At 42.5% G+C, this 27169-nt stretch overlaps 1 protein-coding gene across 9 annotated transcripts in view; it reads right to left on the reverse strand.

Moving 5' to 3' along the window:
* MGAT1 (alpha-1,3-mannosyl-glycoprotein 2-beta-N-acetylglucosaminyltransferase) overlaps positions 1–26715 on the reverse strand; it is a 54189-nt gene extending 27474 nt beyond the window's left edge. Inside the window, exons 1-3 of one of the 9 annotated variants that reach the window (XM_054976118.1) lie at positions 26673–26715; positions 25188–25750; positions 22323–22404 (exon numbers count right to left, since the gene is read on the reverse strand). The gene's annotated coding sequence lies outside the window, so the exon portion shown is untranslated. Of the gene's footprint in view, positions 1–8264; positions 8277–8920; positions 9433–22322; positions 22405–25187; positions 25751–26589 lie in introns of those variants that run through there. The other 8 variants (XM_054976121.1, XM_054976120.1, XM_054976122.1 and 5 more) reach the window with 8 other exon arrangements.
* Positions 26716–27169: the final 454 nt, after the last annotated feature.

Below are 27169 nucleotides of genomic sequence, written 5' to 3' on the forward strand. Positions count from 1 at the left end.
CAGCTGAAAGGCACCAAGACTTAAAGATTATTTTAGGCCGAAAGCCAAGGAAGAGGAAGCACTGCTTTGTGGGTATGAATGCTAGATCCAGGGCTGACTCTAATTTCACAAAATCAGAGTTATCCACATTCCCAAGTTACCTCAAGTGCTTTGGTTAGACTAATACCCCTTGACTGCATTAATCCCTTCTACTATACCTCCCTCTTTCAGGAACCCCCTCTCAGCCAATCCTGCAACACTTCTGCCCACATGTGATTGATTAAAAATGGGCAGTCTTGATATGACTGCTACTTTTAATCAAGCACCCAATGTTTAGGCTAGCTTTCTAATTGGGGAATTAGAACTTCCCTCTGAAGTGGATGAATGGCCAACAGAAAGGACTGGGACATAAATTTCTACAATCACACATGAACTGGTGGGGTCTGAACTGGCCACTGTGGTGAAACGTTCACTGAAAATGGTAAGTCAATGATCTACGGCAATAAAACAGAAACTTTAACATTGGGAACTGTTCGAGACAAGATTGTAATATAGCATCATAATGCCATTATATAAAAGCTTGACATGGCCAGTGTTTGGAATACTGCACAGATTTTCAATTGTTCAGTTTCAAAAAAGCTGCCTTACAGCTGATAACAGTATAGAAAACAGGAACTGAATCAAAGAAGGGACTGGAGTGCCTTCTCTATAAGGGTTTTTAATCCAGCATGAGGGCCCGCTCTTATGGGGTATAAAGAGTCACAAAATTATGAGCAGAATGGAGCAGAAGCTGGGCAGAAATTTCTCTCTCACTCACACCCCCACCTAGGCAGAGTCACCTGATGATACGGAGTGAGGGCAGATTAAGTAAGGACAGGCAAAAGGAAGTACTTAAATCAAGCATAATTAACTTAAGAGAGTCATCATTACCCCTAGACGGTGCTGGCCGCTGTGTCGTGATGGGTTTTTAAAAGAATTGGATGGATTCAGGAAGAATGGGCCTAACAGCTATGACAACCCACTAAAAACCTCAAAGCAACATGTTTGGGATGAATAATAGGAGCTCACTATAGCCAAGAAGGCAATTCATATTTTTTGTGGTGTCGCATGAAACAGCCATCAAGAATGGAAAAGGCCAGATGCAAGGCATGCAAATTCCAACCACAGGATATACATTACTAGAGCTGTTTCTAGAGACTGATCTTTCCTGAAACTCCACCCTGCCTCTTAGCTCTTTAGTGACTTTCTAAACTCCATGATCTTAATTTTAGCAAAGATAAAAAGCCACCCACTAGCATAATTTTTCTCCCTCTATTTTCATGTGGAATTAAGATAAAACAATGACTAAAGGAACAGCACACCCAAAACATGTCTCTTTTTCAAAGGATTGGGGCACTGTTTATTCTGATTGTGATTCTTGAAGATTTTGAAAAAAAAACAATACAAAAGGATAAGGGGAGGAGGAGCGAGAGGGTGTTGCCACACAGAAACAGGGAGTCATCAAGACAGACAGGAAATGTTAAAGGACAAAAAAAATACCATACAGCCCAACTACAGGAAGGAGGGTTGGTTGGTTTCAGGGGCTGAACTCTGAGCATAAACTGCTGACGTGTGCTTCAGTACTGTTTAAAAAAAATGACAACTGATAATGCAGATTCCATGAGGCAGAGTGCAAGAGTATGTGAGCCAAAAACTAAATGGGCCTGGATAGCATCAGTCTGTTGCCTAACATTGGACATGTGGCCTCCATTTTAATAGGAACAACTCGCAACAGAAAAGAATCTGGCCTGTATTTAGCAAGGATCCACAAACTGTGGTGTCAGGTGCTCTGAGTGCCTCCAAAGCACAGTGCGAGGGCCAGATGGTATACTCCGTGTCCTAAACAGCAGAAGACTGGAACTCATCTGAGTCGTGTTACATGAGAGTGCCCCCAAAGCACAGTGAACAAGTATTGTGTCTCCACTAAAGTTTGGAGACAGGAAACTGGGGCGGGGGGGGGGGGTTCAGAGGTGTTCCAAGTGCCTTGGGAAGCATATCTCAGCTGAACCCTACCCCTCCTTCCCAAGCCTGAAGCATGAGAGAGGGTTGGGGGATCATTCTCTTAGTTGTGCAGCACTTCCAAAGTGTTCTGAGCACCTCCAATGCACTTCAACATTCCCTTCTCCAGTCTGATTCAAGAGGCAGATTGGGGCTTTTCATGCTCTCCAAAAAGGGAAGGGGACACTTGATGTGATAATAAGCGTTGACTTACACTGTGCAAACTGCCTTGCGTCTCCATGAGAAAGGCGGACTATAAATAACAAACAGTAACCAAAGCAGTTTATCACATCATTCCTCCATAATCCAATTTATCCTCACAACAACCTCTTTTCGAGGCAAGTAGATTAGGCTGAAAGATGGTAACAGGGCCAAACCACCCCACTAGTTTGCATGGCAAAGTGGGGATTTGAATCTGGTTGTTCCAGATCCTCATCTGACACTCTAACCGCCATACTACCCCAGCTGTCAAATTTATGCAAACATAATATAATAATATAATGTGCAATACAGCAAAAATACATGCATGTGCACAGAAAGGGCTGTACAAGGAAGGGAAATCCTACCTTCCTTGCCAGCCCCACCCCTCATTTGCCCTGTCTTGTTGCAAGGTTCCATGATTTCTTCCCTCCCCTACCCACTCCAGTGTCCTTTTTCCTCCTTTTATCTGATCCTAACTATTTTGTTTTACATTTTTGCACCTTTTAAAATGTGAAATCTGCAAATGAGCAGATTCTGAAGGTTATGTCCATAAATGTTTTAGCTACTTATGTTTTTATATAAGTATTCTGCAAATCTAGGGATTACCACAGGTTCACTGAAATATATACACTAGCTCTGGGTAGTTGCCACTTATATTCCTAACTTGCACATCATGTTTTCCTTTTCTGGAATTCCAAACTGAAATGCTACTTTTGTAACCAGAAGATGGTATGGTTATCCAAGGAGCAGTGCTTTCTCCTCATTCTACCTTTTACAGTTTGGTGGGAGCAGCTCCAAATCAAAGGTTGGCCAGAAGCTACACAACTATTTTGTGAAATGGCTTGAATTGTAAAAATCAAGCAATACTTTCCAAAAGTTCCTTGTTCTGCCTACCTAATCCTATATTTTATAGTATTTTTTTCTTTATGCTGTGTATATATGAATTCAGTCCAAGGATAACCCTTGGACATTTGGACCCACATTTTACAAAAACTGGTGCCCTAGATTTCTTTCTTTGAAAGAGCTTTATCCGCAGAATATCAAGGGAAACCCTGACAGGGGTCAATAAAAGTCTCCCAAGCCCTTAAAGCAGCTCTTCCCTAGACTTTCTGTTTTAGGGCACCAAATTCACCCTTAATAGCTTGGTGGGAACAGTTGTGGATTAAAACACAGTACAGGTTTAGTAAGAATTTTCATTTCTAATCAACCACCTAAAGGAGATGAAGAGCAAAAACAGGTGTTTTTTTAAAAAAACCTTCAGTCTTCAACTGACTCTTGCAGACTCAGTTAAGAGCCTAGAAGTTATAATGGATCTAGCACTTCTGCTAGAGAAGAAAGTTAATGCGGCTGCAAAAAAAGGCTTTCTCCAAACCCAGGCTAGCCGGGAAGATGGCCCCATACCCTGATATGGCCCATCTGGCCTCCTGGATTCATGCCATGGTAACATCCAGACTAGACTACTGTAACACATTTAACATAGCTCTCCCCTCAAAGTCAATTCTGAGACTCCAGCTGGTGCAGAACACCACAGCTTGATTATTATCAGGAGCTGGGCACACCATGTATATTACTCCCACTCTGCAGTCATTTTGTTGGCTACCCATCAGTTACTGGGCTCAAGTCAAGATTCTGGCTATCATACACAACTCTTCATGGGCTTGGTCCCTTACATCTGCAGGACCACCTCGCTCCCTATGGTCTGCCACAACAGCTTAGGTCATCTGAACAAAGCTTTCTGCAGGTTCCACTCTGTAAATGGCAAAATCAGCAGCTGTCTGCACATGTCCATTCTCTGTAGCAGCCCTCAGCTTGTGGAATGGTCTGCCTGAAGAGGTTAAGAAAGCTCCCACTCACCTGGCTTTCTACAAGCTATGCAAAACTGAATTATTTAGGACATTTTGTTTTTACAAAGGTAAGAGGGCTGTGCTGTGAGGAAATGGCTTAAGAGAGATGCTTGTGATAAAGGGGACTGTAGCCATGGGAACACCAATCTCATCCCTCCAAACCCTGTTAGACAGGTCTGTCTGCTAACCAGAGAGGTCCTGTTCTGCTCTATGTGTTTCTTATATAAGGCACAGTTCAGTATCTCCTGCATTCAGTTTCAGTAGACAGAGGGAGAGGGAGGACCTGTTGGTGGGATTAGGAGTGAGAGTAGATTTGAGAGCTTTGGGCTGGATTTGATGCTGCTTCAAAAGAGACTGAAAAGCCTCTCTCTTATTTTCTGCTCTTGTCCTTGCTGGGAAGGTTGTTGGCTGAGGATGTCTTTTTTTCTCCACCCCACCCCAGTCTCAAGGCATTGCCTGGCTCTGGGGCCTAGCTTAACAGAGGCCACCCCTACCCCCGTGGCACCCAGGAGGACAGAAGGGAGGCGGTCTCCTGGTCAACGTATTGCAATCTTCACTAAACTTGGAGGATGGCTGGAGAGGAGCCTGCTGAAGTCTCCCTGAGAGTTTGGCATCTCTGGGTATGGTGGCCATTGTAGGGCCCCGGGATCTGACAAATCACGAACTGAATGAATCATTTCTTGAAACGGGACAATTTCGTGAGAGTTCGTGGTACACGATGAATCACGAAACTCAGGGTTCGTTCCCCCCTCCCCCCATTTCGTGCCCATCTCTATTGTGGGGATAATAATGACATAATTTGTAAACTGCTCTGAGTGGGCATTAAGTTGTCCTGAAGGGGGGTATTATTGTTGTTGTTGTTATAAGAGTTGTTTATACACAGAAATTTCAAGTCAATGGCATTCTTCCAGCCATATCACATGATGAAAACAGATATCTGGACTAATCTGTGTCTGGTAAAAGACAGCCTTGCTTCACACACAAATAGTTTTTTAAAACAACATCTCCATTAATTCACCAGAAGCTCAGCTGCAGATAACTCCATCTAGCAAAGCCAGAATCTCTCCCCCACCACCCCCACTCCCACCCAATACCAACATCCCAGGACTAACAGCTATCTTGCAGCCTCCAAAGTTTTTCTCAGTTGAAATACTGTGGCTAAACTAGTTTAGCTGCCTAAAGCTGAACTCTGGCCTGGATTTCATAAAGAAAGGTGGAAAGCTCAAGAGGTCCTTGCTCTCTCTGCATTAGCACGGTTCTAACTGTAGCCATATGCCAAAAACCTTGCCCCAAATTCAACCTACCAACACATGCTAATCCCAAGTAAATTTCTTGGAGCCATTTTGCTCCTGCAGTTCTATGTTTGCAGCAACTTATTTGTTTCAGTGCCCTGATCTGGATAGCCCAGGTGAGCCTGATCTCAGAAGCTAAGCAGGGTTGGCCTTGATTAGTAATTGGATGGGGAACCTACAACAAAGGGTTGCAGAGGCAGGCAACAACAAACCACCTCTGTTTGTCTCTTGCCATGAAAACCCCACCTGGGGTCGCCATAAGTCAGCTATGACTTGAGGGCACTCTCCCCACCACCACTTGTTTTAGTAATGCTTCAATGCAATAACAGTAAGACTTCCTTGCCAATGCCACAGGTAGAATTTTGAAGCATTATTTTGCTTTTTTCCTATTTTTACACACAAGCACAAATATATATTCTCTCATCCACCACTGCTGTAGAGGCATTTTAAGTCTTAATGTGATCAGCACTCAAGTACAAGGTAACAATTACAGCCATTGTTTGAGGGTATGCAATTTGCACATGGGAGGAGCTCACATCAACACACACACACACACACACACACACACCCCACTAAGACATAGACACTGCAGAGTGATAGCCCAGGTGAGCCTGCTCTCATCAGATCTCAGAAGCGAAGCAGGGTCGGCCTTGGGTTAGTAATTGGATGAGAGACCTCCAGCAAAGACCAGGGTTAAAGAGGCAGGCAATGGCAAACCACCTCTGTTAGTCTCTTGCCTTGAAAATCCCACTGGGGTTGCCATACATCAGCTATGACTTGAGGGCACTCTCCACCACTCCACAGAGTTCTCCTAGGTAACATATGACTAGCACAGGAAAGGGGAAAGAAACAAAGTGATTCGTGGCAGCATGCAAAGACGCTCCAATTCCATGACTAGCCCCATTTCTTCATACTGTCGGGAAGGAATATGTAACAGTTTGTTCCCAGCAACAGACTAATGACACACTCCACCCCCTGTTAATATAGCGATTTTGATTGGTTCCAAAGCCTTAAACATTAGGAATCTGTAAGGCAGATCAGGTAGACAGTTTTAACAATTTAACCTTCTCTCATGCATTAGAATATCAGTTCCAGGAAGGTTATGAGAGAACATTTCTAAATTCCTAACAGCAGACTGTTTACACAATCACGTTACTAGTGCTTTACAGAGGAGATTGTGACCTCAAGGTCAGATCAGGGGAACAGAGTTTCTCAGACACAGCAAAACACGGAGAGAACACTGAAGCAAAAGGCTTCAGCCGTGCTTCATATTCTCCAGGCTTGCTTCTACCTTCATTAATTTTAAGGCAAAAAACCTGTCAGCTTTGGCTATGATAATGCAATCAATAGGTAAATCAGATGACTAAGCAAGTTACAAGATGGAACAAGAGATGCCTTAGATCACTGGCCATTCTTATTTTGTGCTGGCAGTTTCCATGAAGTGACATGGCAAAGGAACATGGTCTAAAGCCTATCTAATTCACTGAACCAAAACTTCAGACCACAACAGGGTCTTCTGTAGAGAGACAGAAACGTGGCTCTGGGGATTCACTGATACCATCTCAAGACTGGAGGCAGTACCTTTACTGTGTGTGAGCAAGCATGTGTTTAGACCAAGGTAACAGCTCTGCATTAACTACAAAAAAGCCCAGTGCAATTTTCATCTAGAGACCAAAAAAACAAATCCCAGGTCCAAATAATACATTAAGTTTTGTGGTACTACCACCATCTGTCAGAATGACTCTAGTTTCCCAGGTCTGCCAAAGATTAGTGTCCATATCTCTAAAAGACAGCAAAATCTCCTCCCTAAATATTTGCTCACAGTCATATCTCCGAAAGGAAGAGATTTAGCTAGGTGTGTTTAGGATATGCTAGGAAGGGGGCCTCAAGGCAAATTGTAAACCAGTTCATCATGTCAGAGATTTGCTTAGATAAGGCATCCTGCCCAGAGGAAGCAAATTCTGTGCTCACACTTTATTGAAGTTAAATGCACAGATATGCATTTGTCATACATCTGATGAAGAGAACTGTGGCTCTCGAAAGCTTATGCTACAGTAAAGTTGGTTAGTCTTAAAGGTGCTACTGGACTCTTTACTGTTTTGCACAGATATGGGTTTTTCAGAACAACGACATTTGTATCAATGAATAGAGGATCATGGTTAGATATCACTATAATCAAAAGCAATTGGTGGGGGGGTGAGAACCTCTTCCACATTGGATTTCACATTCACAAGCACCAAATCCTCCTCTCCGCAACTTTTATGGTCTTGGAGAAGAAGACTGCTAAGTTGGCAATAACAATGTAGCCGATTTTATGTGGACAAAGAAATGAAATACATTAGAACTTTAGAACAGGGGTCCCTAACCCCCAGGCCATGGACTGGTACCAGTCCGTGGCCTGTTAGCAACCGGGCCGCACCAGCGCCACTCTATGGCAGCACCAGTGAAGGGGTGGGAAAGCGAGCGGCGAGGCAACCTGCTTCCCCGCTTGCCTCCCCACTTCCCCGCCTGCTGTGCTGCTGGGGTGCCCGGCAGCGCCAGCAAAGTGACGGGAAGGCAAGCAGCGAGACAGCCTGCTTCCTCACTTGCTTCCCCGCTGGCCGTGCCGCGGGGGCGCCCAGCAGCACCAGCGAAGTGGCAGGAAGGCGAGTGGTGCAGCAGCCCGCTTCCCCGCCTGCTGTGCCGCTAGAGCACCTGGCTCTGTGGGCACTTGTATCATCCTGAAACCATCTCCTCCCTCCCCGGTCTGTGGAAAAATTGTCTTCCACAAAACCGGTCCCTGGTGCCAAAAAGATTGGGAACCACTGCTTTAGAAGATGCTGGGACACCAAGAGAGAAAGCAAAGCAACCCCAAAATAGCAAACACACACAATTCTAAGGTCTCGGGTACTCTGCAGACTGCAACACTTACCATCTGACCACCAGGCAGCCCAGAGACACAGCATATCAGGAGGGCCCGCCCCGCCATCCTTCAGCCTTGGACTTCAACCTAGTTACTGTTCTATGCAAAGTACAGTAGACTTTGCAAATTTGTTGTACTGGTGTGTATGTCAATATATTCAAGAGTCACGATAGCCAACAAAGGATTTCTACCACCTTCCAATCCTTTAAGGAACAAATGGCAACAACAGAAAACAAGGCCCATGTGTAATAGCCCCTTTACCTACCCATGATTTCAAAAAAACAAATTTAAATTGTAAAAAAAAGCAATAGTCCAATTACCTATATTCACATCCTAGAGTTCACAGATGGCTGTTAGTGTGTATGTAGTCGGAAAAATGTTGTACTTGTCTGGTACGGCAAATATGAACATAGTCAACCCTGAAGCGAAAGTTGTATGCTCTCATATAGTCAGACATCAAGACTCTGAATACAAGCATAAAACCACTTGCATATAATGTAAGCACAACTATGCAGACACACAGAAAACGCACATGTTAGTCATATGCCCTAACATCACATGCACAACTGTACATACATCTTTTAGTATCAATGCCACACATGGGCTCAGTTAATCATAGGAAAAGCCTAAAATCCATTGGGTTTAAGATATTCAAAGATCCTCACCAATTCAAAGCTCTCTCGCACTGTTTTGCTTAGCTCCCTTTTTGATATATCAGAGTTTTAAAAATACCACAATCCTCTTTCTCATTCTCTTGTCCCAGGCTGCCAGTGTTTCTACTTCTATCAGAAGGTCTGCGGTCTCAACACACACTGTTGCTCTTGGATTCCGAAGTCCAACTTTGGAGACATCTGCTGTTCTATGACACAGGAAACTCCAGCTCGAGGATACCTTGTTGCTGTTAACTTCTGCCTTTCTGTTCTCTGACTTTCTCTCTCTGCATTACTCTTCAATCAACCGTCCAAGTTCAGAGTTATGAACTCACTTTCAGTCTTTGGCAGCTTTAATCACTTGGAAGAAAAAAGGAAAATCTTTCTGCTGGTTTCCAATTTCCAGCTCCAAGAAGGCAGGCCAGGTTTTTGCACCCTGTCAGATTCGTCTGGGACACAGACTGAGAGAACAGCAACGCATGCTGCCCTGAAGAAGTTTGCAGCCTTGAATGCCGGTTGCACTTCTCTGGGGAATTCAGAAAACATGGCCACTCCCTTGTAGGAGGAAAGAGGGCAGGGTCAATGAGGTTGCCACAGAGCAGCCCTCTCTGTCAGGAAGTCAGGGCCCTTCTCTTCTTCAACCTGAAGAGGGAAGGCGTAGCCCTCACACACCCAGAAATACACAAAAGCACTGATGGTTCAAAGGCAAGCACAAAAGCTTCTATACCAGAACGCAGCCCATTGCCTGACTGAAGTTCACACACCTGAGTTTGCACTGGGCTGTGTTTTCAGTTAGGCCACTGTGAACTTGAAACCATTTCACTGACCAATATGGGCAAAGCTGAAGAGTCGGGGCTGGGTTCTGATCTTAAGTTACTGGCACGATTACCCTGTCACAGTGATTCCTCTGAAGTCAAAACTGGGGTCAGATTCTGATCGCTGTTACAAGAGCAGATAAAACAGACTACCGGGTCCTCGCTTCGCTGTTAGCAAAAGCAACACATAGGGAAAAGAGCCAAAGAGGAGAACTTTAGCAAGTCATAGCCCTTGGTTCAAAGGTTTCTAAAAGGCAGGGAACAGGCTTTAGACGAGAAGCAGCTTTCCTGGAGATGATTAGATAATTAAAGCAAGCTACAACCACAGTGAGCTAATTTCTGCCACCACATTTCCCTGTGGAGCTTTGTTAACCATTAACTGATCTTTCCCCAGTCAGTTGGTAGACAGTTTCTGCTGGGGAAAATAGAGTGAACTAGTGGAGAGATAAACAGGATACAGAACAGGAAGAGCAAAACCCTATGGAAACCAGACGCCGGGGCTCTTGTGCATTAGGGGTGCAACACAGACATCACGGGATGAAGACTGAGGGAATCTGGGAAGAGGAAAAAATAGAGTGACCGGCAGGGTCCACCCTCTTCAAAGGCAAAGCGGCAGCAATGTTACCTGTGGCTGGAAGCATAGCTTCCCTTCCCGCAACAACACAGCATGGTTGTGAGAAAAGGGAAGTGACTGTTGGGGAGGAAGGAACTGGAGAGACAATGAAGATAGGCCTCTTGGCGCTCTCTGACAGAAAAGCTTGCATGCAGCTTTAAGTACTCATCAAAGAGAAGTTATGAAAAAGAAAAACTTATTCCACTGGGAGCCAATATGTTTAAGAAGGCAGAAGACCTGTATTATATGGAAGCCCCAGGTTCCAGACACTTCAAGTTCCCCCATACCTCCTGGCCTCAATAATTTTACATGACTGTTAGGAGAACAAATCAAGCTGCAGTGCACTTAAAAATGCTACATATGAAATAAATAAATTGATTGGATAATTTGGATGCAGTTTGCTTCAGAAGATCAAGGCCACAACTGAACACAAAGAGAGCCAGACATAAACGTGGAACAGACCGCCCAACCCTATGCCCATAACAGCTGTCTGTTCACTAATGGGAAACAGAACTCTGTTCCAGGTTGCCAGGTTCCCTGAATAACTGCACGAGTGGGGAAAGAGAGGGACAGAATGGACACACGCAAAAAAAGCAAAAACAAAAATGGAAATCGAGATCAATGAGTAGTCCTGGAGATGAGACAAATTTCCAGTGAATTGTTTCGAAATACGGAAGGGACCAAATGAAATAAGATTCAGTCATGGATAGAAAGGAGCGGTGTGTTTTTGTACATGGAAACAGCTTGTATCCCCAGAGTCTGGATGGCTACAGCAAGAGGAGAAGGACAACTAAATTCCTTGGTTACACTCCCTACCTGGTAGATAACCCCTGAGTAAAGTGTTGATTAAAGCAGAAAGGGTGGGGGACCGGATGAGATCACCAGGACACCCAAACAGTTGTTACAGCCTAGGGAAGAGAGAGACTTCAACCTTCTTGCAGGGCTTCTCAGAAGTTGAGAGAGGCCTGAGTCATTTTTTGAGGCTTCTGGCATGGCCTGGTAACGGGACTCATGTTTAAAGTTGTATGATGAATGTCTCCTTTCAATCTTGTCAGTGTATCTCTGCAACTGTATATATAACTTCATTTGGAGATAATGTCAGAAGTCTAAATTTGAGGCCCTCCATGAGTGTGAGGCCTGGTCCAAATTGCCCTGCCCTCTCATTTAGGGATAGCTTCTAAAAAGGCTTTGGGGAAAGACAGACAACCAGTGGCCTGAGGTCTCAATACAGTTCCTGTGTGTTTCCCGCTGATCTCTCACACAGCCCCAAAGAATCCTTATTACAACCTCTGTCAGTATTTTCCACATGTGCTCAAGCATCAGTAAAATGTTCTTTAATTCACTCCTCCATGCTTAAAAAATTTGGCGGAGTTCCTATAAACCTCAGTTGCTCCCTCTCATTTTCCTGTTTCTTGCTTGTTGACAAGGGACTGAACAACCGAGATACATTATAGGGGAGAACATGTTAAAGAGCTCTTTGGCTTATACTAACCAGAGTCCTTCAATCTTTGCTGAGTTCACACTATGGTTTCTGACCAGGTTCTGAAGGATTTCAATTTTCCCCAGTCTTCATCAGGACTCATAATCAGAGTTCTAGATTCTGACCTCCAAAACGTAGGCAGACCACCATCCAGAACAGAGGAGAGAGTATTTCCAGATCATATTTATGAACTGAGCACAATACAACCAAAAGTAGCCTCTTTCCAAACAGACTGAATCCTTAAACCTAACTTAAACCCTCCAAATCTCAGTATCCTAGGCATTGCTGCCACAGGTATCAGGGGGGAAATCTGGATATTCTACCCTACAGATGTAGCAGGCTTTAACAAGAACAGCAAGCTCCCACCCAACCTTCCTTGTCAATTTCACTTACCCAGTCAACCCTTTCTAAGACTGTGATCTCAAGAAGCCAGCACCTTTTTCACAGGTGCACAAAACACACATTCCCTCCAGACCTTTGTGACAAACTCCGTTACATTCAGTTATCAGCTTCCAGAACAGAGAAAATAAAAACAATATGATTCCTTACTGTAGTGACATCCTGGGTTGTATGCAGCGATAATTTAGGTTGGTAGAAGAGATTATGGTCTGTGGAACAAGACTTTCTTACCTCCCTTCTCCAGTTGCAGCCCAAATGCTGCTCCTGGAACAAGAGACTCCAAAAACAGCATGAGGGAGAAACTGACAAAAATAGTCTCTCCTCTTCTGTTAGCAGAAGTTTTCACTGGATCTAACCTGTAGCCACTAACATGGAGAGGTGGGAATTAGAAAGAGAGAACTTGGGAGAATAAAACTAACATTTTGCAAGGTATTATGGATTGCTTGGTACATGGAATCAAACAAATATGACAGTGTGTTATCATCAAGGTGGTACAGGTTCAAGTTGGAAAATAAAAAATAGGCTGAGATTTAGCATCCGTTTACAAATACTGGCAAGAGAACATGGACTGATTGCACCACTAGAGCTAAAGAATGCAAGCTGGGGCAAAAGCTATGTAGATTAGATACCTTGCCCCTCGAAAGCCTTCCATAAGGACCCCCTCCCCTTTACAGGTTTCTATGTCTTCCTGTCACTTTTACCTGCACAGCTTTGAGTCAATGAGGGCTAGAAACATTGCTGTTTTAGGAAATTGGTAAATATGATTCTAAAGCATCCAAATCCTGGGTCTGGTTCTAGGGCAGGGCTACACATTAAAAAGAACATGCACAACCTTAAACACACTGGAATCAATATGGTGTGGTGGTGTGTGTTCACTCCTCCGACTTCCTTAAAGGACAAACAGGAGAGAAATAGGCATAATAATTTTACTTCAAGTAGTGTAGATTCAGATTGTAGGTGGGTTGAGAGATACTATCTGAAAGTCTCAAAGAGAAGTGACCTCTTTGTAATCCTGCAACTGCTAACACATATTTTCCACCCCCTCCTCTGGAAAATGGAAAGGGGGGAAGCCTTATTGCATCAGATTAATGTCCAGCTAGTCAAGCATCCTGTTCCCCCAGTGGCGCAACCAGATACTCCTGGAAGGGCACGGAGGCCAGTCACCCTGCTTTGTTGTCCTCACCAACAAGTGGCATTCAAAAGTTCTCTGCCTCGTAACATGGAAGCTCCACTTACATGATAGAAATGGATAGACCCATTACCCATGTACTTGCCTAATCCTCATTTTAGACCGTATGAATCCTGTAGCAGTAAGTTTCATAACTGTACTTTTTGAAGACGTCCTTTTACCCATCATTAATATACTACTCATCAACTTCATTGAGTATACCTTCATTATTATGGGAGATAAAGTTCTCTTTCTCCCTGCTTTCTCTATACCAGGGGTTTATTATACTAACTGGGTTTCCACCCCCCAATCCTTTTTCTAACAATCCTTAGCACAGAATTTGCCTTTTTCACTGCTGCCGCACACTGAGTTGATGTTCTAATAAGAGTTATCCATTAGGACCCCAGATCCCTTTCTTGGTAAGCCACCATCAGCTCATACCTCACCCCATCAATGTGCAAGAGAAAAAGGATTTTTCTGTTTGCCTCAAGTGCATCACTTTACAATTACTTGCACTGTGTTACAGTGATCCTCAATGCAGAGGGGAAGGGAGTCTCAAAAACGGGTTTTTTCTCCACTTCCAATGATCCTTAGAGAAACAGATTGGGCAACTGTCATTAATGGTTTTGTAAACGACCTGTCCTTGAACACTGGAAACTAGAGCAATTGCAAAACCTTCAATTGAACTTTACTGGTGGCAAGCTGTTAACAGCATACAAATTATGTACTATCTGGGCCCAGTTTAAGGTGACAAAGGTTACAATTCCCCTACACATTCTTCCTGCAAGATCACCTTCCCTTAACATGAGGCCTTCACCCATTCAGATTCATAAGGAAGTCTTCTTCAAATTCCATATGCCAAATTTGGGGCCAGGAGTGGTGTCCTCAGATCTGGTACCTGAACTGTAGAATTCTCCTCCTAGGAAGGCTCACCGACCCCCAACTCTATATTCATAAGAGGCAAATGAAAACTTCGTAAAGAGTTTTTTGACTTGGTTTTAAGATGCTGGTATTCTGACATTTTCTTTTAAAACAAATCCCACAGGTTGATTGCTGTGTTATGCATTTTGTAAGTTTATCTGAGGCATCTTTTTGGAAAGAGGAGCACAATAAACTATATAAAATTTGTATTTATAGAAATACATAAATAATGCACACCACTGACAGGAGCCCCTGCTTATTCTTCTGAAAAATACGATCTGCAGGCTGTTGTGACCACTCATTGTCCTACTTCACACTGTCCCTCCTAGCCAAACAAACTGGTGACAGATACCTTCCCAAGACATAATGGGCAATGAAACTAATCTCCCATTCCTGGGTCATACTGACCTAGCTGGCAGCAAGGCAGCTGGCTACAGATTGAGCACAAGAGGCTGAGAAGGTGAAACACTTTCCCAACCATACATAAAAAAATAAAGTTAAAACATTTATTTTTTTTCTCATGCTTTTCAGGTTTCTCTCATGATTTTAACATATTCCAAGGAAGGGCTTACGGCACTACCACAGTAGTTAAGTGGTTTGGCTGCGAATCAGCACTCTACTGGTTCAAATCCCACTTCTGCCATGAGCTCAATAGGTGGCCTTGGGTAAACCTCTCAGCTCCAGCTCCCCAGCTATACTGTGGGGATAATAACAACACTAACTTGTTCACCGCTCTAGGTGAGGCACTAATCTGTCTAGAAGAGTAGTATATAAGCACAGTTATTACTACTACTCCTCACGATCTGAAATGCAGCAGGTGGTTGTGAGATCTCAGGCTTCTTGATCATGGTGCCCCAGCTGGAGACTCTGGTTTGCTGACCAATTCTTTATATGCTTTAGGAGACAGGTAAAACAGGTCTTGTTCCAGAATGCATTTTCCCTTCTGGAGCAACTTTAGAAGCTTCTGTCTATACACTCCTTTATAATACTATTTGTTCTTGCCTAGCTGTTTCCTTGTTCGGTTATTTTACCAAAGTGGTTTTCTACTTTGGTTTTATTGTACTGTATGGTTAAATGAATTGTCAGCTACCTTGGAAACCCTATCAGAGAAACAGGTTTATACATTTGAGGGGGGGGAGTAATAAAAATAAGAAGCTGGGTAGAACCATGCTGGGATATTAGGGCAGCAACAAAACACAATTTCCCGTGCAATAACAATGTCTCCCTATTTTATTTACAGTAATTGCATAATTTAACAGAACTATACCACATGTAACCAGTTCTAGGAAAAATTATTTTGCAGGCGTCATATATGCTCCAAAGTCCATACATAAAGTGTCCAGTGCTTCAAGTGCTCTATTAATATTGCAACAGGTATTAAAGTGCAAATGCTTCCTAGCACCATGTACACATTAATTATTTCATACAAGCTCGCCTTATATTCCAACTGGAGTTGGGTATAGTCCAAGATTTGGTTCCAATAAACTGTGTAGTTCACAGATCACAAGTAGACCTTTGCGTGTATTCTTTAGGTGTACATTGATAATTCTGTGACATCATTATTCTAACGGAAGGTCCAGATCACCATTATATCCGTTTCCAAACTCTTTCTCAAAGAACACAGTTGTCAAAGTTTCATGCAGCTACCACTCCATATTAGTCATCAGTTTTCCAATTTTCACCATTTGATATTAGGGCAAGCAATTACAAGCAGTAGCTGAAGGAGTCAACTGGTGAGACACAGTATGATAATTCTTCAAATATCGTAACAGCCTGACCTTGGTAGGCCAAGTACCTTGCCACCCTTCAACTCCGTTTCTAGAGTTGGCCACCTAGTGCTACGTTTGCTTTTTTCTGCCTGTTAAAGATCTGTCTTTTTAAAGGAATCATACTATAATATTAGTTTAAGAAAGGCCTGGACAGCTTTAAGGGATTAAGAGGGACAGCAGAAGCGCTGTAGAACAGAGGTCAGTAGCCAATTTGCAAGTTTCAAGCAAGCTATTTTTACTATACACTGCTCATTTATAACGTGCAGAAATTCTCTAAAATCCGACATTTACCACATTCTTTTTTTGTTTAATCTGCAGTCATGCATTTACTTCCTTCCGTGCTTTATTCTACCTTCCTTTAGCAGCTGCCTTTATTCTAAGCAACACACTGAATCTAAAGATGTTTGAAGATGATCTGAAATCTCCACAGAGAACGACCAAAAAGGAAACATTGTGCTCAACTCTAGGAGAGCGGTGGCAGGACGCTATCAAGCTTTCCTAGGCAGCAAATAAATGGACACAGAAGATCAAACTGCATATATAGGACAGGATATTTAGGACTCCCTACATTTTTTTAACAAGCCAGGAATAAAACCATTCAGTAGCTTGAATGGTACAGGAACTGTGGAATCTAAAAAGATGTGTTTGGCACAGTACCAGATTTAGGATTCTTAGCCTATAAGAAACCATGGCACTTGCTTTCCCATCCTTATCTCAAAAGTCACAGAGATGGGAATTCAGAGGGTACGTCACTTTTAGAAATTGAAACCCCAATTTTGCTCAGTTTAGATTTTATTAACAGTTCACAAATTACTATGCTTCCTATGCTGTAGTTTATTTTGCAGTTAAGGCACTTCATGCCAGGGGCAATCAACATATGCCAAATCCAACCTCACCACAGCCTGAAAATGCTGGAGCTTCTGACATGCAACAATTGATTGAAAGAACAGTCAGGCTGTGGAAGAATTTGCACAGGCTGTATGTTCCCTTCTGTGATACAAAACATACAGCTACCCTGCAAGAATGTCTTAAACACTACTACAAGTACATTATGAAGAGTTTTTCATTGAACGAAGTCAGATTAACGCAAGCAGAGTTAACTTTTGAACATAGCCACTGATTTACATCCAAATAAGCGCTTTAGATCAATTCTAGAGCTACTCGTTAAATCAAGTTTGTCAAAACAAGTGTTGCTGCTAGGCATTTTCCAAGTGTAAACAGGTGCCAGGTATGTATTTTTCTATTTCCCAAAGAGACATGTGCCTATTTGGAACCCATAGTGAACTACCAGCAACTACTCCTTTCTCAGAAACAGACAAAATATTCATGCTTTTAAGTACAACTTGTAATATAATTCCCACTCTTCGAGGTGTTCAGGTTACATGCTCTTCCCAAAAGTATCGAGAAAAAAATAGATGTGACAATGGCGTGTTCTTTAAGCCTCTACATGCGTCACAATGACCTCAGTATTGTACTTTGATTGCTGAGGAACAAAGTAGATATAATACTGAATATGCGTGAATGGATCCCAGAAGGAAAGGAATGATTGGGGCAACAATACTACTTTTTAATATTGGGGGCCTCCAATCCCGTTTCTTTACAAGGAGAAAAATACAGGTGCCCCTATTGTACCATGGCACACACAGCCCTCCCCAGTTTTGTGGTCCTAATACATATTAGGGGATGTCAATTAGGGGGTAATTGCTGCTAAATTAAACATATGGGAATCGAGTCACTTGTATCACATATAGTTTGCCCCAAGATACAGCACAAAGGTAAGAAGAGCAGAATAAAGTAGTCCTAATTCTGTTGTGAAAATATTTTAAGATCTATGCTCTGAATTGTGACGTTTTTATCTCAGATGGAAATTAGCCTCTGTATTAGCCTTTCACTTTCAGCATCTGTCTTTTACGCCATTAGGAACAGTTGCATGGGGTTTTGCTGGTGTTAAGCACTTCAGAATGCCCAAACTCATGTCACAGAGGTCATTGTGGGTTCCTCGAAAATAACTCAGGGCCTTCTGACAACACATGATGCACTTATGCCTTGACCTCGCCCCATCAGTGATTAAAAGCTCTTTTCTGATGGTATTATCCTGTACAAGGTTTTCACTAAAAACATGAAACTTAGAAGCTCCCTGAATTTCAAGTGTTTGTATTTTTAAAAAGCTAGTATGCTCACCAGACTCTAACCTAATTTGTCTGGGTTCAAGATAATTTAAGTGTGTGTTAGTCTACTGCAACAAAATAAAACCAGAAGTCCAGTGGCACCCTAATGGAGGGAACAGAGAGGAGAAATAGTTTTGTAGTACAATAGGCTGTTATATATAACAATAAACAAAAACAATAAAAACAGAATATAGCTTGCTTATATTATTTTATCTATTGTTCACTGTCTTTGTTGTTTATTGTTTTTCTCTACTTTCAAATAAAAATTTAAAATGAAAAAAGACTAACATTCATTCCAGTATGAGTGTTTGTGAGGCAGAACTACCTTCTTCAGTTATAAGGGGAAGAAACTTGTTTTCCTCATTTTTACAGAAAATTATAGAAGCAGAGAGGGAAAGAGGGAGGAGTTCAACAGAGAGAGGTATAGTATAAGAAATCAGGTGAGATTCTCAGTGTGGGGACTTGAACCATAGTTCGTTTAATGGATGATTGGACAGGTCAGTTTTGGTATCTCTTAACACCTAGTAAAGATAAAAGGTATAATAAAGGTGGTTAAATAATAAAATAAGAAAGAGGTCGTTTGAATCATGAGAAAATGGACCAACATCAGTAAAGGCTTATGGTATGATATTAAGAACAGTCCACTGAAGTTGCTGTGCTCAGGATGCCAGTCAGCCAACAATTTAAATATCAAGTAACAGTCTATTATTTGATACTGTTCAAATGTTAAATATACCATATAGTCAAAAACATTCTAGTGTTAAGTGGCAGCCTTCCTTTTTTATTGCGTTCTGGTGTCATCTGATAGCAAGAGTGAAGACGCCTTGTTCCTCAGGCCTGTAGCAGACATGATTACACATGCATATGTACACCCCCCACCCTCCTGCAACTGGAGAAGGAAAGGGGTTGTAAGGGAGACTGTGCTTCTGTCTTCTTCCTCAATTAACCTGCATGACCTAACTTCTCCCACTGGTTATTTGCTTAACTTCTGAACAGGAACAGAGATATAGGTCAGAAAAGGAGCAGGTAGCAAGCACACAAACAGGTTGCCAGCTATCCTAAATTTACCAACTTGATCATAATAGTACCAGTTCAGCCAGCTGTCAGTATTACAGGGTGTAAAGCTGAAAGGAATTCCACCATAGCAGTTTTTGCTTTTAATGTGCATGGAAGTGGTGACAGATTTTTTCCCCCAGGGAATCTGAAATTCAGTCTCAGAATAACTTAGGATACTGACTAGGGCTCTGATCTTGCCACAGTCCAACTTACAGGAGGGAGACACTCTGTTTCCTTTGCTCTCTCTACTATGTTGTGTCTGAGTATAGTTGGGCAGATCAGGTGCAATATCAGGAAGACATGCTGGCAACAGCATACTTTGATTGGCTGCTTTTATCCATGGTTGTTACTGGGGTATCCCCACCATGCCAGTTGTGAGTGATGTGTTGTGGCAGGGCTGCTACAAAATTCAGAGCAATTAGGTCTTTTTGTATACATTTCCCCCTCTGTGAGTGAACCTCGAATACCTGTTAGCAGAATCACCAATGGATCTGTACCCAGGGTTTAGATCTGGGCTATTAGTGTAGTGCATGCACACACGACATGAAAAGTATTACGTTGCAGTTGCAAACATTTGCACACTGTACCGCTCCAGACAGTTTCTCTAGGAGTTGAATTAGGCCCTCATGTTATCTGCTCTTGATGCTCCTTGGAGGCACTGAAGCCTGAAGTTTATTGGATTCTAGATGTCTCTGCAACTGTGCAGAATCCTCTCTGCTGCTACTATTCTAAAAAAATAACACCGTAATATTTTACTAATATTTGACCAAGAGATTTGGGGGGCACAAATAACTGAACCATAAACTTCATCTTAACTAGTTAGGTTTCTAGACCCTTGGATTATAAACCAACTTGCAGAAAGACTAGCGAGATTTTGAATGCAAGAAACATTGCCATTTTGCCATGAAACAGTTTTATTTTAAATTACGTTCACTAACACTTAACACTAATGGAAAGAATTCTTACATACAGTACAGGAGCAATCACAAGCCTCCAAACATACAGGATTCAACCTAGTCTCAGCTGTGTGATAACCACTAACTAGTGATGGTCAGTACCTGAGACTGCTTTTTAGAAGGGTAAACAGGTTAAACATAACTGAAATACCTTTTTGTACAGACGCAGTATTTGTCTGCAACTGTCTCCAAGCAATTATACTGCCTTGACTGATGAAAGAGGGGATAAGAATGTAAGAAATTCAGTCAAACCATTAGTTGTTGAGTGGGTTCACCTGTCCCGGGTTAAGGGTAGCACACTACGAAAGTTTGGCTCCCCCGCCACCACACACAATTAACACAGGAATTATAAACCAACCCTTAAAAATGGCAGCAGAGAGGAGAACAGCTCAAATAATATTTTTAACTGTTCCAATTGTGCTCATGTTAGGATAGGGACCAATATTGTACTGTACTCAAGCTGTGAGACAGTGACTAGGTAACACAAGGTGAGATCCTTTAACAAACTCTACAGAGCCAGTGCCCACAACTATTCGCCAAGCTGCATTAATTTCCTTCATCGTGAGATATAAAAGATAATCAGGGCCTCTTGCTCCCTGTCAGTATTAATGACTATGTCAGTAATTAGAAATGGGTGGATCTCAGAACCAGCTGCAAACCTCTGGTGAATAACAGGGTGTAGCAGAAGCATCATGCAAGAAGCCTCATCTACCACTGAAACCACTTCAGTATCCCTGATCTTTGAGATAACACCCAAAATGCCAGTTTAGTTTAAGCTGTATAGTTGACTGACTGTATGTGGTCAATTCTATCCTATGGTAAACCCAAGTTGGGCCCATTTGAAGGCAGTCACTGGAACATGAAAATATGGAGGATGTCCACAGTCTAGTGATTATTGATCAGACATAGAGAACAAGATAATCTTTGCTCCATGGTATCAGAAGAGCAGAGGCGCATAGATCTGCACCCTGGTCTATTCGGTTGATATCTCCTAATATTTCTCACACCCCAATTCAAAACTGGCCAGTTTATAACAGGATATCCAGAGCTAAGCTAAACGCACAATTGTTTTCTCTACTGTGAAAACCCAAATCCAGCTCTAGGAATAAACTGTCTCTTTATGGATTTGCTGTACTCAGAATAAATCATGTACTCAGAATAAAGCGCACAGAGATTTAATATGCATATTAGCCTCTAACAAGAATCAGGGTTTTGAGAAACAAATTATTTTAGCAAGGATCGGAGTAGGAATATAAGAATGAGGCTTGTGGGAACATCAAAAGCAAAGAATGATGGAAGAGTGGTCAAGTTTTCAGACGTGACCAACTATTCTCTGCCAGGTTTACCCAAGTCAGACTAACAACCTGATTCTGTGGTCTGCTACAAAAGTGAAAATACAGATACAGACTTCTGCAGTATCATGAGTTGTGGTGTTCCCTCAGTTCGTGATGACTCCTGCTACCAAACACCATTAATGGCACCTTCAGAGTGAAGGAAAGAAGTAGTCAAGCACTCCTCCATCATGTCAGGACCCAGTACCATTTATGAAAAGTGATTTTGTCTGCTCTTAGCATAAGTAGCACATGACTTTAAATGGGAACTTAAAGAATAGCTGACTACCACTACATTTCTGTTGCTACCTGATATTTTTGATATAAACTGCTTTGAAGACCATATATGGTAATGAAGTGGGGTTAAAAACCCTCTGAAACAAACATCAAGCTGCATCAAGACAAGGCACTGCATGGTCTGTGCCACTTGTCGATATAGTCAGGAGCTTGGCAGAGAAAGCACTGAGTACAACTCTATCTGTATCAATTAGACCACTATTTATTTACCCCATTTTTCTTGCCTCCAGTGCAGAACTACGACTGTAAATCTTGAGTGGTAACTCAAAATCATGAGTGCCAGATAGTCAAAATGATGTTCGCATTTGTAGTAGAACATGAAACAGCTGCAGAAGTCCTTCACAGACACAACAGGACTGAGGGGGTTCAGGTTCGACAGGTCCCAAACAACTGTAGCAAAAGTGGTCAAGGTTTCAACTAGGAACTTTCTAGTTCAGATCTCACCTCAGAATGAACTCAGCAGGCGGCAAGGAACCGTCTCTCAGCATCATAAGCTTCAGTACAGGAAAGACAAAACTGATCTACCCTAAGGGTTACAGAGAATAAAGTAAAGCAATTAGAAAGTTCTAGCAAGTATGTAAATACTACTATTATTAACACCACCCACATACAAGAGCTTCATCCGAAAGCTGTGGGCTGGGCAAGAATGATTTTAATTTAAGTTTTCATATATGGAGAAGAAAATAAAGGAACTAGAAGTAAACAAGATGCTTGATGCAAGAAGCATCTGTTTGGTTCTAGTAAACTATGTAAGAAGCTATCCATAAGACTCAAGTGAGTGAGCCAAACTACGTGTGAAGCAAAACAAAGCCTCCCAGAGCTGTGCACTAATATGATGTTCAGAAAAATTCATTCCTGCTATGAAATTGAAACCATTTGGATATTGACTATGAAGCAAAATACTCTGCAGGGCTTTTCTTGTATTTGTAGCACATGGCCAAGCTACTCATTTGTTGCCACAAATGAGGAAAAGGTTGCTCTGCTTGGGAACCCTTTCATAGGCCTTTGCCACCCAACTTGGAAAAGCTATCAGTAGTCTGCATTTCTTAACAGCACTCTTGCTACATGTTCCACATTGGATACCAAAGTAATTGGGGCAAAGTGGACAGGTACACTAAAGTGTGTAGCGCACATCAGTTATAAGAAAAGCTGTGCCAGGCCTTGACAAATTTTCTTCAGCTTTCCAAGCCATCCCAGCCACTCATTTTTCAACAGTTTGGTGTACTGGTTAAGAGCGCGGGACTCTAATCTGGAGAACCGAGTTTGATTCCTCACTCCTCAACTTGAGGCCAGCTGGGTGACCCTGGGTCAGTCACAGCTTCTAGCTCTCTCAGCCCCACCCACCTCACAGGGTGTTTTGTTGCGGGGATAATAGCATACTTTGTAAACTGCTCTGAGTGGGTGTTAAGTCATCCTGAAGGGCAGTATATAAATCTATTATTATTATTAACATTGAGGGTTTTATAATTTAAATGACCATACTTTCTAATAACTGCGACCACAAAGTCTTATCCTAACGCTTCACAATTTGTCATTTTTTAACAGTTACAACAAAAGTGCTGTAGCATATAAATAAACACAGGGTAACCCTGGTTATCACAAAAAGCTAACCTCTATCCATCACCTAAATAAGCTTTGTACTTCTACTGAGAATCACCAAGAACCATTACAAAAATCAACCACTGAAAATACCAGTGCTACAATAACATTTCTGGGCACCATGGCACCTAGGATGCATCAAGCCCTGAAATATGCATTGATTTTAAGCTCTTAGCCTTTAGAATTAAGGCACCACAATACTTTATCCTATATCTCCTTACACTTCTCATCTTAGCTCTTTCTGTTTTGCTGTAGCTCATCTGCTATCTCCTACCTTTGTGTCCTATTACTGCCATGACTAGCCCTCGCTGTTCAGTGTCAGTTCCCTCTACGATTTTTAAATCCCTTAATATCTGCTCGCCTGAATCATCAACCCTCTGCCACTGTCTTTCCCATCCTATTCCTGCTACACCACTATCAAGCCCTTCAGAAATCAATGGTAGCAGCTTCCTTGGGTAGGAAACTTGTAATTGTCATGTCCTCTGGAAGATCTTGCCCCAGAAAGACCATCTTTGCTTATATGAATCTGAATGGTCCCAAGCTCATACACAGACCATGTTGCAGGGGCTTCATCAAACTGTGGAACTTTCTCCCCATCAACACATGATGACTATCCCTTTTTATTTATTTCCCCAATGAGAATGGAAAGTGGCTTAACATCATTCTCCTCTCCTCCATTTTATCCTTACAACAATACTTTGAGGCAGGTTAAATTCAATCCAAAAGTCACCTAACACGCTTTCCAAGGCAGAGTGGGGATTCAAATCTGGGTGTCTCAAACCCTAGTTCAACACTGTAACGACTACACCACACACTGACTCTTCTTTGTTGACAATCCAGGGACATCTTTAAACCTCCTCTTTTCTGAAAGGCCTTTCATATTTAATTGTTGTGAGTTGAGGTTGACTGAAGATCTTTTAAACGGATTTAACCGGATTTTATATTGCTGATCTAAAGTGATTTGAATTGATTCTACAGTGCTGCTAATATGCTAGGAACCAAATACCTCTATTCTATTTTATGCTGCTCTTAAATTGTGAGTGCTTGTTTTCTTCCTGTTTTTATGCTTCTTCACTTTATATAAACTAGTAAATAGCAATATGTCCTTACAAAGGACCCACTGGAAACAGCTTATACTGAACAAGTATATACAGAAGCCCATAACATTATCATTTACATTACCCACATGAAAAGAATAAGTCCCAACCTCCTTATAACTGTGCTTAATTGGTACAGTGAAGTATACCAATCTAATGAAAGAGCATTCAAAAATCTCTTCTATTATTTCCTCTGCATAAGAATTCACCTATTTAGAGCAAAACTCCACTATTTTGCACCAAGTCAATGGCAATTCTGAGCCTAGAACAAATCCAGAAAAAGAAAGATTCACATAGATCTACTGAACTTATTCAATTTACTAGGGCTGAACTGCAACACCAAAAGGGGTGAAGGGAAAGCAGACTAGAAACTATGTAGAAAAACATAAAGTTAACCCACCAGTCCCACCCAGCCAACCTCACAGGAGACTCTAAAGTGAGGGCTCAAAGCTTAGGGCTTAATCCATTTATTTCACATTTGCACACTATAATAAAATAGTGACTAATGCTTAAAAGTAACTGGCAAGCAGGCTAAGAGAAAGTCTGCTACAGTATATAACAAATGTAAGGTATCTATGAACTGTAGCTATCCATCCAAGATAATGACTCTCACCTGACAGTTGACATCTTTACACAGATGCAGGGTGGCCACCCTAAAGTTCTTCTCTCCTGGGGGAGGGGGGGTCTCTTGGCACCCCCCTCCCCCTTCAAAGACTCCACCTTGAAGAATCAGTGCAGGAGGATAAATCAGAAGAGGTCCTGTTGCTTCTTCAACTGGTTATGCAATTCCCATATATCCAAATGCAGAAATAAAGTTGTTTTCGTAGTTTCCACTACTGCCCCAAGAAGTGGCAGTCTGGTCTTTTGAAACAAATATAATGCACAGCTCTTGCAGAATCTCCCATCACACTGTGAGGATGTCCCGTTTTCACCAGAGATCATTAGCGATGCCCCTGAAAATCCACAGACCACAATACCTCTTCGTCATTAGTATCCACTTGCTCTGAACAGTTGGTGATCTCACATGCAGTTCTGTATGTATTTCAGCAATTATTTTCAAACTCAGTTTCAAGAAACTGTTACGTTCTCTGCTGGATTTAAACTGTCCAGGGGTGATCTCCCAGAAGGAGGCACAACATGGCACCTCCTGTTGTGCCAACCTCAGCCACCATGCTCCTGTGTAGCATATAAATTTGGATTAGAAACCATTAGACGACCAAGCCCACGTGAAGCGGATTGCTGCTAATATTACCCAGATTATGACCTGGCCTGAGAACTTTCCCTTGACCCAGATCTACTGCTTCACAGAGTATCTGCTCAATTAAAAACTATTTGCACTATCTACATTTAGAAAGAAAAATATATCTTAACCCTGCATCAAAACCCAGAAACACTCGCCTCTCCACCTGCCCATAAAGTGTACAATTTTCCTTGAAGAACACAGACACATGCTACAGGAGTATCAGCCTAAAAGACAGAGGAAACCCAGATCCTCTTAAAAATGCTGCCTTTACCTGAAGATGAAAAGGGCTGCTTGACACTCTCCCCCCTCCCCATAATTATGTATATACAAAAGGAAAAAACACTTAATACTTATTATTAGTAGCAACCAAAATAACAAAAGGAATTATGGGCCTTTATGGTTTTTTTTAAAAAAAACTGCTTTGGACCCATGTAACTACCTACAACGTCTTTATACATAAACATACTAAATGTGTATGAAGGGAAATAGTCAAAATTGATCATCTGCAACTAGATGGACACACCGCTAGAATCAGTCTATAATATATTAAACGATGAGCAATATAGTACACTGCTGCCCTTCTCTTTGGGTTGTTTTTGAGACCCATTTCTTTTACTGGATTCTCCTCTGTCTCAAGCCCTCCTCACACTCGCCGCCTCCTTCTCTCCTGCAAGTCCGGTTAAATAAAGTATGACAGACAACACAGAAAGAGAATTGCGCTTTCCCCGGCCCCATGTCCCTCGCGCGCCCCCGTTGCCCACAATCTCCCTACCCCTTGGCCCTTTCTCTCCCCTTACGAGGCAGGACACGCGCGACTCCCCTCTTCTTCTCCCCTTTCCCTCTCTTCACACTGACCAAGAGCAACGGCAGCAAACGCCTGCCAGCACCAGAATTCCAGCCACTTCCGCCTGGCAGCGCCGGAAGCGAACCCATGGCAACCAGCTGTCCCACCCACCCCCGCTCTCCGGTACTCAATTCAGGCCACGCCTACCCTCCCACTTCCTATGAGTAGAGCCGTAGAAGCAGGCCCTAGGGAGTTTCCATGGCAGCCACTTATCTCAACAGCAGCCACGCCCCTTCCTTCCTCTAACGAAGGGGGCGCATCTAAACCAGGTGGATACGATATCCAATGACTCCCTCCATCCCCGACCTGACACGTCAAAAGCACCGCCTCCTTCGCATCAAGGGGAGGAGTCAAAAAGGACTGGTCCATTTATGTCTCTCCTGTGTGCGCATGCTCTGAAGGGAAGTAAGCGCTGCGGGACGTGAGTTGCGGGTGTAACGCCGCTTTCCAGCCGTTGCCCACAGAGCATAAGCCACGCCCATGTTACCCTGCCTCTTGTCAATCACGA

The sequence above is a fragment of the Eublepharis macularius genome, chromosome 4, assembly GCF_028583425.1.
Source record: "Eublepharis macularius isolate TG4126 chromosome 4, MPM_Emac_v1.0, whole genome shotgun sequence".
Lineage (NCBI taxonomy): Eukaryota > Metazoa > Chordata > Lepidosauria > Squamata > Eublepharidae > Eublepharis > Eublepharis macularius.